We start from the raw sequence: 15412 nt of genomic DNA, 5'->3' as shown, positions 1-15412 counted from the left end.
CATTTGTTTAGTAACCATTTAAAGTTACAGCCGCACTGAAAAAGCTATTTATGGCTGTTTTTCACACTTATGACCATTGTAGTATCGCCATGACCAGGGGCTTGGCAACTGGCATGTACTTATGATCTTTCTAGCTGTTTTCCAACAAGCAAAGGCCATGAGGGAAGCCAGATTTGCTTAACAACCACATGATTCACTTAAGAACCATATGATTTGCACAACTGTGGTAAAAATGGGGTGCAACTCACTTAACAATTGCCTTGTGTAGCAATGGAAATTTTGGGTTTAACTGTGGTCGTAGGTCGAGGACCACCTGTATGTCAATAGTTTTTCCCATGATTTTTTGTTTGTTTCTGCTATAATTCTGTTGAAAAGTTCCAGGCCTTTAAACTTAATAGGTAACAGAACAAACATCTGGGAAAAACCTCTAACATTGCTATTTTTAAAAATTATGTTTAAGTGCTGTTTTACACAACAAGTCTATTTCTTTCATGTTGTTTCTTTTGTTGGCTTTGTTCTAGTGTTGTTTTTCTCATTTGTTCACATAGTTTGGGTTTCAAAATTATCCTGAAAATGTGATTGCCTCACAACCCTCTGTAAATGTTAAATTATAACACAGTTTTTTAAAAAAACAATCTAAACAAATCTGAATAAAATTCAATTTGGGCATCTTGAAAAATAGATCCGTACCAGGAAAGTCTATCATGTATGTACTAAATCAAACTTATTTCTAAAGTAGTAAGAGATGTGAAAGATGAATTCATTAAAATGTGATCTTACTAGAAAACTATTGAACATATAACTGGGCTGAGAAGTTCAGAGCCAACATTCCATTAGACAATATGGTGACATTCTTAGGCAGATGACGCTGGGAACAGCAGCTGAAGGGAACAAAGATCGTTTCCACCATTTTCCCAGTTATCCTGACTAATTCTCTGGAGGCAAAGGATGTCATGCATCCTGCATCCCCTGGTAACTATTAGGAAGTGGTGGGATTCAATTTTTTTTAACTACCGGTTCTGTGGACGTGGCTTGGTGGGCATGGCATGGCTTGGTGTGCATGGCAGGGGAAGGATACTGTAAAATCTCCATTCCCACCCCACTCCATGGGATGGATACTGTAAAATCTGCATTCCCACCCCACTCCATGGGATGGATACTGTAAAATCTGCATTCCCACCCCAATCCTAGGGGAAGGTTACTGCAAAATCCCATTCCCTCTCCATCCCACTAACCTGCTTTCCAGTTCCATTCTCCTGTGCAGGGCAACAAAAGAAGACTCAGACAATCAGCTGGGACGAGGGAGGCAGAGAATAGATGGGGGCAGGAGCAGTCAGAGGTGGTATTTGCTGGTTCTCTGAACTAGTCAAAATTTCTGCTACGGGTTTTCCAGAACTGGTTAGAATCAGCTGAATACCACCTCTGGAAATGATGGAGAAAAATGTCCTATCCGTAATATTTAAGTAACATTCTAATGCCAGGGTTTTGTTTCTGAGAAAAGGTGTTGGACTAAAAGTTATTATTGAAAAAAAGATAAACTGCTTAAAAATATCTCTCTGATGGATTTGCAATGGCTACGCAAGAATTTTGGACTTTCATTTTCATCAGCATTTCTTAAATTCTGGATTTCAGATCAAAATCCTAATAACTGCTGATTCTCAGTTCAAATACCTGAGTTAACAATATTTAATTCTGAGTGTATATTGTTTAATGCCACTGTTCTGTCTTTTTGACACCTTTTGACACAGTTTTTGTCTATGAGAGACTCCAGACACTGAACATGTAAGATGAAATGGAAATATAAGCTTGTGATTTCAATATTTGAAGTTTTACAGAACAATTTGGTGAATGTATATGTCACAAGTCTCTCCAAGCCAAATGTTATTGTCCTCATTCTATAAACTCATGCATCCTCATACAATGAGGACATACCTGTAGCTGTAACTTTACAGAGAAATACATGAATAGGAAGTGTTTATGTATATGAAAAATTCAATTAGAATGCTCCTCATTCTTTCCCCATATTATGTTATACAACCAATGGATGGATAAACTATTACAAGGTTTGAATATGGGTAGAAGCAAAAATAAATAAATAAATCAAAGCAGAGAGACAAGTTGGAATTTTCAAAAATGAAAAGGTCAAGTGGAATTCATTTTATAGGGTAAACTGTTATAATGGAGGTAATGATTATAATGTATGTGAGTTTAGAACAGACAATAGAATGACTGGAATACCATACCCATATGGAGACAACATAGTGGTACAAGGTAGCAACTTTTTAACCACATTTTAAAAGCTTCATACTTATGGGGCTTTTTTTCATGTGAATAAATATTGCCTATAACAGGAGTTATCAATTAAGGCATAACACTGAATTTGGAATGTCAACAATATCCAGGATTTGTTTTCATAAATTAAAAAAAAAACAGTTTCAGTCTTACCATGATGGAATAACTGCCAGATTAGCCATACAGATTTTGGTGGATGGCTCATGAATACTCTTTCAAATTGTTTACAAAAACTTACCACAAAATTGTGGGCTTTGCAATCTGAAAAAACCCCTATCCATCTGTGACATTTTTCTACAAACAATTTACTCAATAGAATGAGTGAATGAAAGATTTGATCATGCCTTTTTTCCTGCTTAAATGGCAACCTCAGAGATCAACCACATTTCCCTCCTTGTCTATTTACACTTATAGTACCTTTAACAGAAACAGGCTGTGCTCCTTGACCTAGCAGGAAGAACACATTATTTCCAATGGGATTTAAGCCATTGAAATTCTGGGAGAATCAAACTGTCAAGAAACAGGGACAATTTTGACAACTTATTGTGAACAATCAGCAGAGTATCTCTGATTACCTTTCATAGGTGAATACATTTACAATCAGAATAGAGCGTGGAAGGGACCTTGGAGCTTCTAGTCCAGCCCGCTGCAAAAGCAGGAGATCCTATATCATTTCAGACAAGTGATTGTCCAAGCTCTTCTTAAAAACTTCCAGTGATGAAGTACCCACAATGTCTGAGACAAGCTGTTCCACTATTAGGAAGTTTCTCCTTAATTGCAGGTTGCTTCTCTCCTTGATTAGTTTCCATCTGCAAAAAAAAAAGAAGAAGCCACGCCCACCCAGTCACATGGCCACACCCACCTAGCCACGCCCACAGAACCAGTAGTAAAAATATTTGCATCCTATCCCTGTTCCAACTGTTCTTCATGTGTTTATGATACATAGACAATTGCCCTTTGATTTTTAAAAAAGGTGACAGTACATATACTAACAGCAAGAAATTAATCTTTGGCACTCGGAAGTTGTACAAAGAAATCTATGTTGTTGATGAAAATATTTTTGTTGAGGCTGCCATTTCTATTGGTATGATCCAACCAAAGAGGGAAAAATGGTTCATTGTGTCTAATGACTTTTATGCTTTGCTTATTAATTAGGTATATCAAATAAAGAAATGTTTTACTGAAAGCCACAATTCATATCGCTGAAAATCAGAATATAACCAAGCAATTTTCAGAATGTATGTGGAAAGTGTTGGTTAGATAGGCCAATATTTAATGAATTGTCTGGGCCCATTGTCTAGCTGAGAAATTTGAAATCTCGGTCTCCCTCCAAAAAGAACCATAAGCTTTCATTACTATCATCCATCTCAACATTTCTCTTTGACAACATTACTTCAGCATTACTTGTGGTACAAGCCAGAAATAGCAAGCTTTTCAGTAAACACATGTTCTGCAGGAGAAAATTATAATTAGTACCCACGGAAGGCTTGGGCCATTTCTTGTTCAGACGTTAACTCCTAAATTCTGAGAAGTTGTTCATTCGAAGACTTCCCTGTCATAAGAAAGCAAAAGCGGGGGGAGTTGAATTATAATGAGGACGCTGAAAAAGCGGACATATCTAATGGATAGAAATCTTAGATAGTATATGCGTAAAATAATCTACACATTTTTTCAGATATGTTCAATTGATCTTTGAATTAAAAAAAAAAATCAGGTGCCAAAACCCACCTTATGGAAGAAATTAAAATTAATCATGCAAACATGCATTGTCTTGATCTTGCAATTAGTTTCATAATCATTGCACCCAAAATCAAGTTTCAAATTCCCACAGTGGGAATGGTTCCCCCAAAACGAGATTTTGATTAACCCATTCTCAGCCATAATTTCTTACTGGCTCTTCTGGTATCTGTGAAGACATCTAAACAGAACAATGTGAACTTGCTTTGCTAATATAAGGAGCTGAGAATAGGCTTTAGTTTAGATTCTGATTAGGAAGTAATTCGCATACATGAAGGAAGGGAGTAAATATGGAGTGGAAAGCCTTAAAAACACCCAGGAGAACTCTGGAAATAAAACCCTGGAAATGAAGGTGTCTGAAATCTATGAAGCAATTTTTTTGGCACAATGCAGGGGGAATGCTGAAAAGGGCTGTAGGATAAGATGTGGGACTTTAGCTATTCATTGCAGAGGACATTGATGGAATGGAAGATGACAGAATTATCCATATTTTTTGGACTATAAGACGCTCCAAAGTATAAGATGCACCTAGCTTTGGGGGAGGACAACAAGAAAACAAATCTTCCTCTGCTTCTGCCTCCCAGCAATTTGCCTCCTTAGAACAAACAGCAAACAGCCTGATCAGTTTCAGCACAGCCTGGTTAGCACAAGCAGCTGATCGTTGGTTGGATCGGCCTCCTGACGATCAGCTGTTTCAGGCTGCAGGGATTGACATCAACTATTGTCACTTCCACGTGCCCCATTTTCGGCCTCTGTGCACTTCATTGTCAGCCCATTCCAGGCAGCAGGGATCGGGACAGGCCAAAAACGGGGCATATAGAGGCTGAAAACGGGATATGGAGGCTGAAAATGGTGCATGTGGAGGCAGCAATAGGCGATGGCAATCCCTGAAGCCTGAAACAGCTGATCGTTGGGAGGCTGATCCAACCAACAATCACCTGCTTGTGCTAATTAGGATGTTCGGAAGCTGACCAGACTGTTTGCTGTTTGCTGCCAGGAGGCAAATTGCTGGGGGGCAGAGGCTGAAGGGTGGGGGCCAGTGGGTGGGCTTCACTGTATAAGACACACAGACATTTCCACCCACTTGAGTGGGGGGAGTGCATTTTATACATCAAAAAATATGGTACCTATCAGAGGAACACCAGCTAAGTCAAACTGCTAATGCATCTGATTGAACCACAAAAGAGGAAATCTGGTCACTAATACCAGCAAATCCTTTCTTGACTCTACAATTGGGAGAGGTGGGAGAAGAGTAGTATTAGAATAGTCCATATAATGGTTAAGCTTAAATCTTAATTTACACACATATTCCTGTTTAGAGTTGGCTAGAGCAGAAAGTTGAAATTAAGAGGGGAAATGCCATCACTTCTATTTTTGAAACACTGTCTTATCAGCTAAAGAGGGAAAATTGTTTGGTCTGCAGAGTAATTAGAAGCGTAAATACTACTTCTAAAGAACTGCTGGAAATGAAAACATATTTCTGTTGTAGGTTTTATCAGTAGTTTACCAAAGATTGGGAGGTAGGGAGAGAATGAAATGTTGTTCTCTCTCTCTCTCTCTCTCTCTCTCTCTCTCTCTCTCTCTCTCTCTCTCCCTCCCCCCCTCTCTCCCTCTCCCCCCTTTCTCTCTCTATGAAAAATCCCTGCTGATTGAATTCTCACATCATGCTAAGGCATAATGTGGTTGCTTATGGTTTAGCATTATTTAACAAAATATCCAATTATCCAAATTATCCAATTATGGTGTAGTATGCATCAATTAGTTCATTCTTTGTGGAAATAGCATCTTTTGTTACACTTAAGAAAGCTTTTTCAGTTTCCCCCCTCTACTCACACCATCTCCACTCTAAACATCCCTATATTTGTTATACATCTCTATACTGTGATCTTTTTAAGCATGCCAAACCTTGATCGAGAAAATGCACTACTGTAAAGTCCAAAGGTGCTTTTTTAGGAGGCAACTGGACTTTCTTGCTTTTTCTTTGAAGACGTTTCACTTCTTGTCCAAGAAGCTTCTTCAGCTCTGACTGGATGGTGGGGAATGGAAGGATTTATATTCCTTGCAGACAACTGGTCATTTGCATCCTCTTTTAGGGTTGTTGAAGCACTTGGAGGTTTACCTGTGTCCTCAAGATCACCTGAGTAGTGCTAATGGACTTTTAGCTATGCAATTTAGAATGAACAACCTTTGAATGGTGTGGGAGTAGGAATGGATTTCCAGAGAAAAAAATTAATTAACTAAACCGAATAATTAATTAAAACTGAAGATTTCATAAAGAAAAGGAAGGGAAAGAATATGGTGGTTGAACTAAGCCTATTGTACCATGAAAATTGTATTCACAATCAAAAAAGAAATCCAGATCCTTAAGAACTATTGCAAAATTGAATAAAGGCTAATGTAGTCCTTTAACCTTGTAATCATTATAAAACTTTAGTAGTAGCAAAATTCTTTTTCATTACTACTTTTCCATAGATCACTTTAGCAATTTAAATACAGTTCTAGTTAAATGATGTTGCAGAGAAAATTATTTTCTTCAGAAGACTATCAACAGATTTTTATCGAAGATGTTAGGATTCAGAGCATATAACGACAAAGGAAAAAGTGAACAACTTTATACTAATTCAAAAAGCAAATTATAAGGAAAAGAAAATTACACAGGAAAAGATAAAAGTTCACCTAAACAAAATGTCAAGTGTTGAATTAAATAAATTTGATTAATGACCGCAGTTCTGCAGTTATTGAGTCAGCAATTGGATTTTCCCAGGAAATTAGAAAATTTGGCACCAGAGGTGGTATTCAGCAGGTCCTGACCAGTTCTGAAGAACCAGTAGTGGAAATTTTGAGTAGTTCAGAGAACCAGTAGTGGAAATTTTGAGTAGTTTGGAATACCACCTCTGACTGGCCTTACCCCATCTATTCTCTGCCTCCTGAGTCCCAGCTGATTGTCTGAATCTTCTTTTGTTGCCCTGCACAGGAGAACGGAGCTGGAAAGCAGATTAGTGGGTTGGGGAGGGAATGGGATTTTGCAGTAACCTTCCCCTGCTATGCCTACCAAGCCACACCCACCAAGCCATGCCACGCCACACCCACAGAACCAGTAGTAAAAATATTTGAATCCCACCACTGTTTGGCACAGCAGAAATGTATGATGAACAGAATAAATATTATCCCTTCCCACACTTGTCTAGTTATTTTATGATGAACACGAAATCTCTTTCTTCTTTTCCTTACTTGCAATGATTTCAAGTACAATTATCAGCAATAAAAGTACAAAACAGAAGTAACACCAGACTCTCTTCTTTTTCCTTCCTTCCACGTTTGCTTTCCCCACAAACATATATGCAGTTACAACACTTGTTAGACACTCTGCCTTGAATTGTTACTGACATAAATATGACTGAAGATTACCTGCATCCAAGCGGTTCTCATCTTGACTGTATGCTCTGCTCTGCAGCTGGGAAAAATAGGATCCAATGCTGCTCACCACCATTGAAATCCTTTTCTTTGTCCATTCCAGAGCTCCTAGGGGAAAAAAAAACTTGAGATGACACACGGAAGATGGCAGAATATTAAGAAACTGCTTGCCATTTTCCCAGCCAATTTTATTTATTTATTTATTGAATTTATATTGCCGCCTATTCGCCCATGGCGGCTCAAGGTGGCTTACAGAATATAAAACCACATTTAAAACAATAAAACTAATGAAAAGAATCAAATAAATTAATATAGTATAATATAATAAAATTACCCCCACCCCCTGCACCAACATCAGCAGATGAGCCATTTAATGGGCTCCATCCGGGTTCCCCAGACTGTTGTGTTTAGCCGGCAGCAGATGCTGATGGCTGAGGAGAGCGATGACTCTGATGAAGGGCCAGGACCATCAGGGAGTGGACTGCTGCCTTCAGAGATTATGGGAGCTGGCAGCAGTGACAAGGAGGTTCCCGAGGAGCCTGTGCCAAGTGCATGTGCACGAAGGATTACTCGGAGGAAAGAACAATTACAGCAGCACAGGCAACTCAGGAGTAAGGCTGCAAGGTAATGACCCCTCCCTCAAGAGGATAAAAGCCAGGATTAGAAAAGCGTTCTTTGCAGACAGCAAAGAAGCTCTTAAGCTCAACTGGTGGACATCTTAGTTCATGTTTGGAGAATCTTGTAAATTAGTTCTTATCTCTGGGTTTTTGGCAGCTTTGACAAAGAACTTGGCAAGACTCTTTCTTGTCAAAGCTAATTAGTGGAAAGCAGCCTTCAGAACAGAATTCGTTATTAAACCTTGAAAGGTGGGGGCTGCTGCCTTTGTGTTTGCTCTTTGGAACCCAGTTGGGTCAGAACACAGACCCGCTGGCAGAACCAGGTCTTCAATGCCTTCCAGAAGAGTATTAGAGTTGCTAAATGCTTAAGGAAACAAAATGGCTATTTACAACTTAAGGGACACAATACACAGAGAGACAGAAAATGTTAGAAGAGAAAATAAATGCAGGCACCAAAACATTTGTTGTGGGATATAATATAAATATGTAAGGGCCAGGTGGAATAGTAGTTAATGATGGTTCAGGAAAACAGTTGGCCCCAGTTTGCTGTGTTCTCTCTTGTCTCCCTAAGTTGCTATTGGGAAGGACGGAGGGTCATAAAGCAAGAGATGAGTCACTGCCCTAATTGGGTTCTCACTTCTCTGTCTGAACTAGCCACATGCCTTAAGCTTGAGATGATTAATAAATGTGCAAATGATATATTTATTTATATAGTGCTCTTAGTGTTGACAGAGGTACACTGGTAATTTATCTTCTAATAGGGCACTCGGACTCCAACTTTAAAAAGAATCAGAGTGGACTGACTTATTTTATTTATTTTATTTATTTATTTGATTTGCCAATTGTTTACAAGATAATAAGTATAAGTGTATACATAGTTGTGAATACATGAAATGGGTACATATAAGAAAAATAAAAGAATAAGAGAAACAATAGGACAGGGACGGTAGGCACGTTGGTGCGCTTATGCACGCCCCCTACAGACCTCTTAGGAAAGGGGTGAGGTCAATAGTAGACAGTCTAAGGTTAAAGTTTTTGGGGTTTGGGGAAGAAACTACAGAGTCGGGTAGAGTATTCCAGACATTGACCACTCTATTGCTGAAGTCGTATTTCCTGCAATCAAGTTTGGTGCGGTTTACTTTGAGTTTGTATCTTCTTGGATCTTATACAAAAACATTAGAAAGCATTTTACAAATGTCCATTAAACACTCAAAAGATGTGTGGCCTTGTTTTTTTTGCTAATGCTGCGGTACATCTGAACCATTTTTTTACTACCAGTTCTGTGGGCATGGTTTGGTGGGCGTGGCAGGGGAAGGATACTGTAAAATCTCCAGTCAGAGCTGGTATTTGCTGGTTCTCTGAACTACTCAAAATTTCCGCTACTGGTTTTCCAGAACTGGTCACAACCTGCTGAATACCACCTCTTATCTGAACACAACTCATTGATGAAGAGGGATTTTATATAATTCATTCCACAGAAAAAAAGTGAACACTTTCACTAATTTACTCAATTACTTTTGAAGTATCATAAACAAATAATTTTGCTCATGTTGTATTTGTTACTAGGTTATATTAAGATTTATATTAAGATTTCTTCTGCATATTCTGAAGTTTGCAGCATTATATAGTAACCAGATGTGATTACTGTGAAGGAGAGCCATTATTCTAGCATTTTTGTTATTTAATATACACATTCTAATTTATATAACTAAAGTAATATATGTTGGGTTAGGCAATATTTTAGATGCTGTGAATCATATTTAACCTGAGGGAAGGAGGATCCAAAGGCCACATTATAAAGGATACAGTGATGAAAAAAGTACAGAGCTATGCCTATAGATGCATAGAGAAGAGGCTGAGATTTCCCCTTTGTGGTGAAGTGGGTTGAACAGTTCTTTCAATATTTAACTAAGGGTGCTGCCAAATGGTTGCATTAAAGGGCTATCCATAAGGCTTGGGCCAGCAAATATATATATATACTGTAGCAGCACTGCATTTATGACCCCAGTTGCCAATTCTTACCTTGCCACAATAACAAGGACACCAGCTGTTGCTATCCTTTAAAGTGGGACAAGCATAGATTTCATACATTCCTCTGGCTTTTTTCCCCCTCTTCTTCCACTAAGCATCATCTTCTAGCAGGAAAATCACCAATCATTCTCCATAATGTGAGCGGAGCAAAATTTGGTATTATCCATAGGGGCATGGAATGACATGTTTAGATGCATGTCAAGTAGTCCATTTAATATTCACTTGAGAACTAGTTCTATTTATTAAATACAGGTCTAGAATGCTCTACTTGAGCTTTAAAAAGGACTACCTAATATTTGACAAGTGCTTCAGAAAATGACAGTCGGGTATTATGCCTCTGAGGAAGCCAAGGGTCTGTCTCTACTGCACCTTAGCCAAAATGGCCATGAATGGCAGAGGGAAGGCTCACAGGAGCCGTAAGTGATTAATAGCATCTCAGGAAATCCCAACCCCTGATTATATCAGAAACCACATCTTCAATACAACAGATTATATCAGAGCTGCCAAACTTGCAGCCTGGGGACTGGATGCATCACACACTGGCCACACCCATGCCTGGTTTAGGAAAGGGGGGAAAGTCACAATACATCAAGTGACAACACCATGATGATGCAACTTTGACACCCCTGGACTAGATCATATCCATAGCAAATCTGTATGGGGCAAAAAGGGAAACATTGTTTGGAAACTGGAAACCATTACAGGCAAATTTTTGTGCCCATTGCTTATCACTCCTATTTATTATCATTTCAGTTGCTCACTTATGAAAAAGCTAGATATGCTTTTGTGTACTGATTCATTTTATTTAAATTCATAGATACACTTTATATTTTTTAATTACAATAATTACATCTGTTTCAGAACAAGGCGTACTTAAAAGTGATATATAAAAGAGAATTTAACAAATTTAACAAATAGTAAAATCTATCCAAGTAACAAAATCAACTGTTCTTATGACAAACGAGGTCAAATGAGATGTTTGTTTCCAAATATTGCCTTTTGCTCAAATTACAATATTGAAGATACATCAAAACAAAATATTATATTCCACTTTCCTATATTTGTTTAGTTATTCCTGTGCAGAATGTACATTTTGTAACTTTTTGCACTCTTTCTCCTACGAGAATAGTAGATAGTGCAAAATTTGGAATGCAATCCCGTAAATGTCTGCTTAGAAGAAAATTTCACAATGTTGAACTGAATTCTGCCCCAAAAGTATGTCAGGCAGCAATAGGAAACCTGATGTCCTGCAGGTATTTTAGACTTGGCAGCAATTACGCTATCTATACTTGATGACAATGGAAATCCCAAACACTGGAACAGCACCAAATTGTCAACTCTCAATGATTAGGTTTGCAACCTGAGTTGCTGAAATATTCAGCATTCAATTATCATTGTGCATCCATTCCCTTAAATTGCCTGTTTATCAATGCCATAATTAGATGTATTATGATAAAAGTAGTAAATGTGGAGAAACTTCATTCCCAAAGGCACAGATATAAGGGTCAAAAGGAAGCCAAAATCTAGCCTTAAACAGGGAATGGCCAGAGACAATCAGACTGAGGACAGTCAAACCAAACCACATAATTGAAGATGGTCTCTCGGATACACTTTTAAAAATAGGAAAGGCCATGACTGACACTCATTGGACGATGAAGTATCTCTCTCTCTCTTCTGGCTGGCTCAAAGGTGTGGGATTGGAGATCCAGATGTTATACAGCAACTGAGGAATTAGTGGGAGCTAGATCAGCCATAGAATCATTTGTATTATGGGAAATCATTGGAATTGTGGTACCATTGTTTTGTGGGGTCCCTCTGTGTATTTCTAGCTAAAAGAGCAGTCACTGGGATTAACCCTACAACAGGGGTGGGATCCAACCAGTATAACTACCGGTTCGATGATTTACATTTTGCACTGAGAATTTTTATCAACCCACAATTGGAGTGTTACTTTTGAAAAAGCCTTCCCAGTAATGGTGAACCACTGCACTTTATAGGGCAAAGCCATCTAAGGGCTTGAAAAGATGATCTTAAAAGTTCTAGTTTGAAGGATAACCTAGCCCCATTCATTTGGGATCTTTAGTGTTAACCAGCACTTTGAACAGATTTGGAAAAAAAAGATGGGAAGTCCTTACAGATGACAAAGCAGTGGGATCCCATTGTTTTAGAAGTTAGGCCCAGTTATTTATTGGTACACCATGTATAGTTCACTGCAGTAATGGGGCAATTAATGTTAAATAATTTGTAGTATGGAAAGTATATATTTCAGCTGGTATATCAGTATAATCTAAGACAGGGGTGTCAAACTTGTATTGTCATGGCATTGTCACATGACATATCGTGACTTTTTTCCCCTTCACTAAACCAAGTGTGGGCGTGGTTAGGTGTGGGAGTGATGCATCTGGCCCGCTGGCCACGAGTTTGACATGACCTAAGACGTGCTCTGAGCCACCAAGATCATTTAGATCTGTAATGACAATGCTGGATAAAAGAATATCCTCAAGATACAAAGCATTCTGCCCCAAAACAAGCCAAATACTACTTGACTCTATTGTCAGAAATAATCAGACCTATTTACTTCCTTGATTATTCTGACTAAATATGTTTCTCCACTTAGGCCTCTGTAAATAGATGATCATTGGGGAACACTTGATATTGTTAAGAGACCACAATGCATTAGATTCTATTATTTTCATTGTTCAATGTAAGGCTTGAAATCTGTGAAGAGCCAATAACATGATGAAAAGCTTGCTTATTTGGCTTCAGTCCAAATACAATTCTCTGAGGAATTTTTTTTTAAGATTCCTCATATTGGATGAGGACCTTTCTTTCTTTCTTTTTTTAAAAAAAGATCAATTGTCTTTTGAAAGTTTCCCTTTGTATGCATTTATTTATACTTGGATAGTAGACTACTTAACAATTGTGATGGAAGGATGGGTGGATGGGTGGATAATGGGGGGAAAGGGGTGGGGGAGAGATAGATCCTTCCTTTATTACTTTTATAAATAACTCAAGGTAGAAAATATACCTAATTCCTCCCCCAATTTTCCCCACAACAGCAACTCTCTGAGGTGAGTTAGGCTGAGAGTAGCTGGGCCAAGGTCATCCAGCCAGCTTTTATATCTAAAATGGGACTCACAATCTCCTGGTTTCTAGCCTGGGGTCTTAACCATTAGACCAAATCTACTCTCTTTGTGCTTATGAATAGTCCAATCCAGGGGTCTTCAAACTTGACAGTTTTAAGACTTGTGGACTTCAACTCCCAGAATTCCTCCTCCAGTCATGTTAGCTCAGGAATCCTGGAAGTTGAAGTTCACACGTCTTAAACTTGCCAAGTTTGAAGACTCTTCATCCAATCCCATGGAAAGGAAGAACCTACAACCTAACTGAAGGGGCTAGCTTCTGCTGATCCACATAGAGTCAAGGTTTATCTTGTGGGAAAGCTCTTTTTTTTTCCCCCACCCGTCCCAAAGTGGGGCCAGAACTGCTCCAGCTAATATAATCTGGCATGGGCTCTAGCGCTGTTTTCCTGATTAAAACGCCTGGCGTGAGCACTTTGATTCGATGCTGTGGGATTAATCGATTAATCGTTCCAATGAGCCAGCGGACCTTTTTGGGCATAATAATGGTCTGTTCAAGAGTTGGACATCACCTCCCACCACCACCCCGCTTGGTTCTCAGGGAGCCTGGCTCCGTTTTTGTTTTTTGTTTTTTAAGCGGGACAGCCAAGAGCAGCGGTCAGGGAATGGAAGGTATTCCCCGTTCCGTTCTTGCTTGGAAGGGAACCAGGATTACCTGGTGTTTGTTTGCTTACCTAACAGTCACAAGGCAACGAAGCGCAAAGAGCAGCTTCGCCCAGAGCAGAGGTCTCCGAACTTGGCAACTTTAAGCCTGGTGGACTTCAACTCCCGGAATTCTCCAGCCAGCATAGCTGGGAGTTGAAGTCACCCAGGCTTAAAGTTGCCAAGTTCGGAGACCTCTGGCCTAGACATTTGAGGTCAGCCACCCGCCCCTCCATCCCGGGTTGCCTCCCGTTCCAGGTTAAGAGGTGGAGGTCCTGGATGGGATTCCAGACCGGCGGAGTCACGCTCGCAACGAGGGGGCTGCAAGCCGGTTCCGCCAAACCTGCGCAACGCGAAGCTGCCAAAAAAAAGTGGGGGGAAGCATCGCACCTCTGCTAAATCCCCGTTTAGTCTAGGTGGGGAGATCTTGCAGCAGGGCCGAGGGGAAGGGAGGCAGAACAGGAGCCGGCCAGCCAAACCTCATTCCTTCCGATGTAAGAAGTTAGACGGGGCCAGCCAGCTTCCTCTGGGTGGTTTCTTCCCACTCGCGTCCAAACAGGAGCAAGTGCTACGAAAGTACGCACGGGGCGGGGGGGGAGGGAGAGACGTTTGACGTTCCTCTTCCCGATTTTCTATAAAAGGGAAAAGGCAGCCGCCCGGCCGCCCTCCCCCAGCCGAGGAATGCCGATCTTGAACTGGAATCCTTTTTTCCTCGCTTGACCCGCAAGATAAAGAATTCATCCGGCGCCCCCTAGCGGACATTCCCGCGCCAATCGGAACAAAAGGGGAACGCGCGCGCCGGTCAAAAGGAAACGTGACGATCCAAAAAAAAAAAACCTCCGTCGCTATTCGAAATAGCGGGGTCCTGAGGTAGCTGGAGGCCCGCCGTGTATTGCCCTCAGTTGTGTCCAAAGCAGATTAAAGAGAACAAGCTAGCTTTTGTTTACTCACAGGATGACTTTAGTAACAATAATTTTAAAAAAGGAAAGGAAAAAAAAAACTAGACGGTCTCCAGACGCTTTTGATAAACCTTGTTTCACGCGCGCGCGTGAGAACACCTGACCAGGTTCAAGTTAGAGTCTCCTAACTGGGGGGGGGGGGCTTCCCTTCTCCCCGTCCTCTTTTGTAACACTGGGTAGAGATAACAGAACTAGAGTCTGGTTCCGAGGTGGAAGGTAGGGAGAGGAGGAGGAGGAGAAGGAGGACAAAAGGCGCAGGAGGCTGTCAAGAAACTTTGTTTGACCACTGAAGTTCTTGAGACGAACGGTAGCAAAGTTGAACTTTGGATGCAGGTCTGAAGCACAGATGAAGGAGAAGGTGCTGGAAGGAGCAAACGCCTATAATTTGTTCTCCTTTGAGGTGCTCTTTGTTTTCGGCAGGTCCAGGGATGGGGAACCCGTCCTTCGGGCAATTTAGCTACACAGATCCCGCACAGCGCATTGGCTCCCTTGTTGAGAGGAGGACTTTCCCTGCACATTGTACACCCAGGAATTCACAACTGCCCGGAATGTAGAAAAATATCCCTTGCCATAAGAGAAA

At 40.2% G+C, this 15412-nt stretch overlaps 1 long non-coding RNA gene across 1 annotated transcript; it reads right to left on the bottom strand.

Annotated features, from left to right (window-relative positions):
• Positions 1-1380: 1380 nt before the first annotated feature.
• On the bottom strand, positions 1381-14417 carry LOC148133398 (uncharacterized). Its single transcript, XR_015747380.1, has 3 exons — positions 14264-14417; positions 7438-7551; positions 1381-3101 (listed from the first exon to the last, which is right to left on the bottom strand). It is a non-coding gene; the product is annotated as an uncharacterized LOC148133398 (long non-coding RNA).
• Between the last annotated feature and the right edge of the window lie 995 nt (positions 14418-15412).

The sequence above is a fragment of the Notechis scutatus genome, chromosome 1 (assembly GCF_049901735.1).
Source record: "Notechis scutatus isolate UNSWTSFEM ecotype Mainland chromosome 1, rNotScu1.2, whole genome shotgun sequence".
Lineage (NCBI taxonomy): Eukaryota > Metazoa > Chordata > Lepidosauria > Squamata > Elapidae > Notechis > Notechis scutatus.
This window is presented reverse-complemented; position numbering and strand designations above follow the sequence as displayed.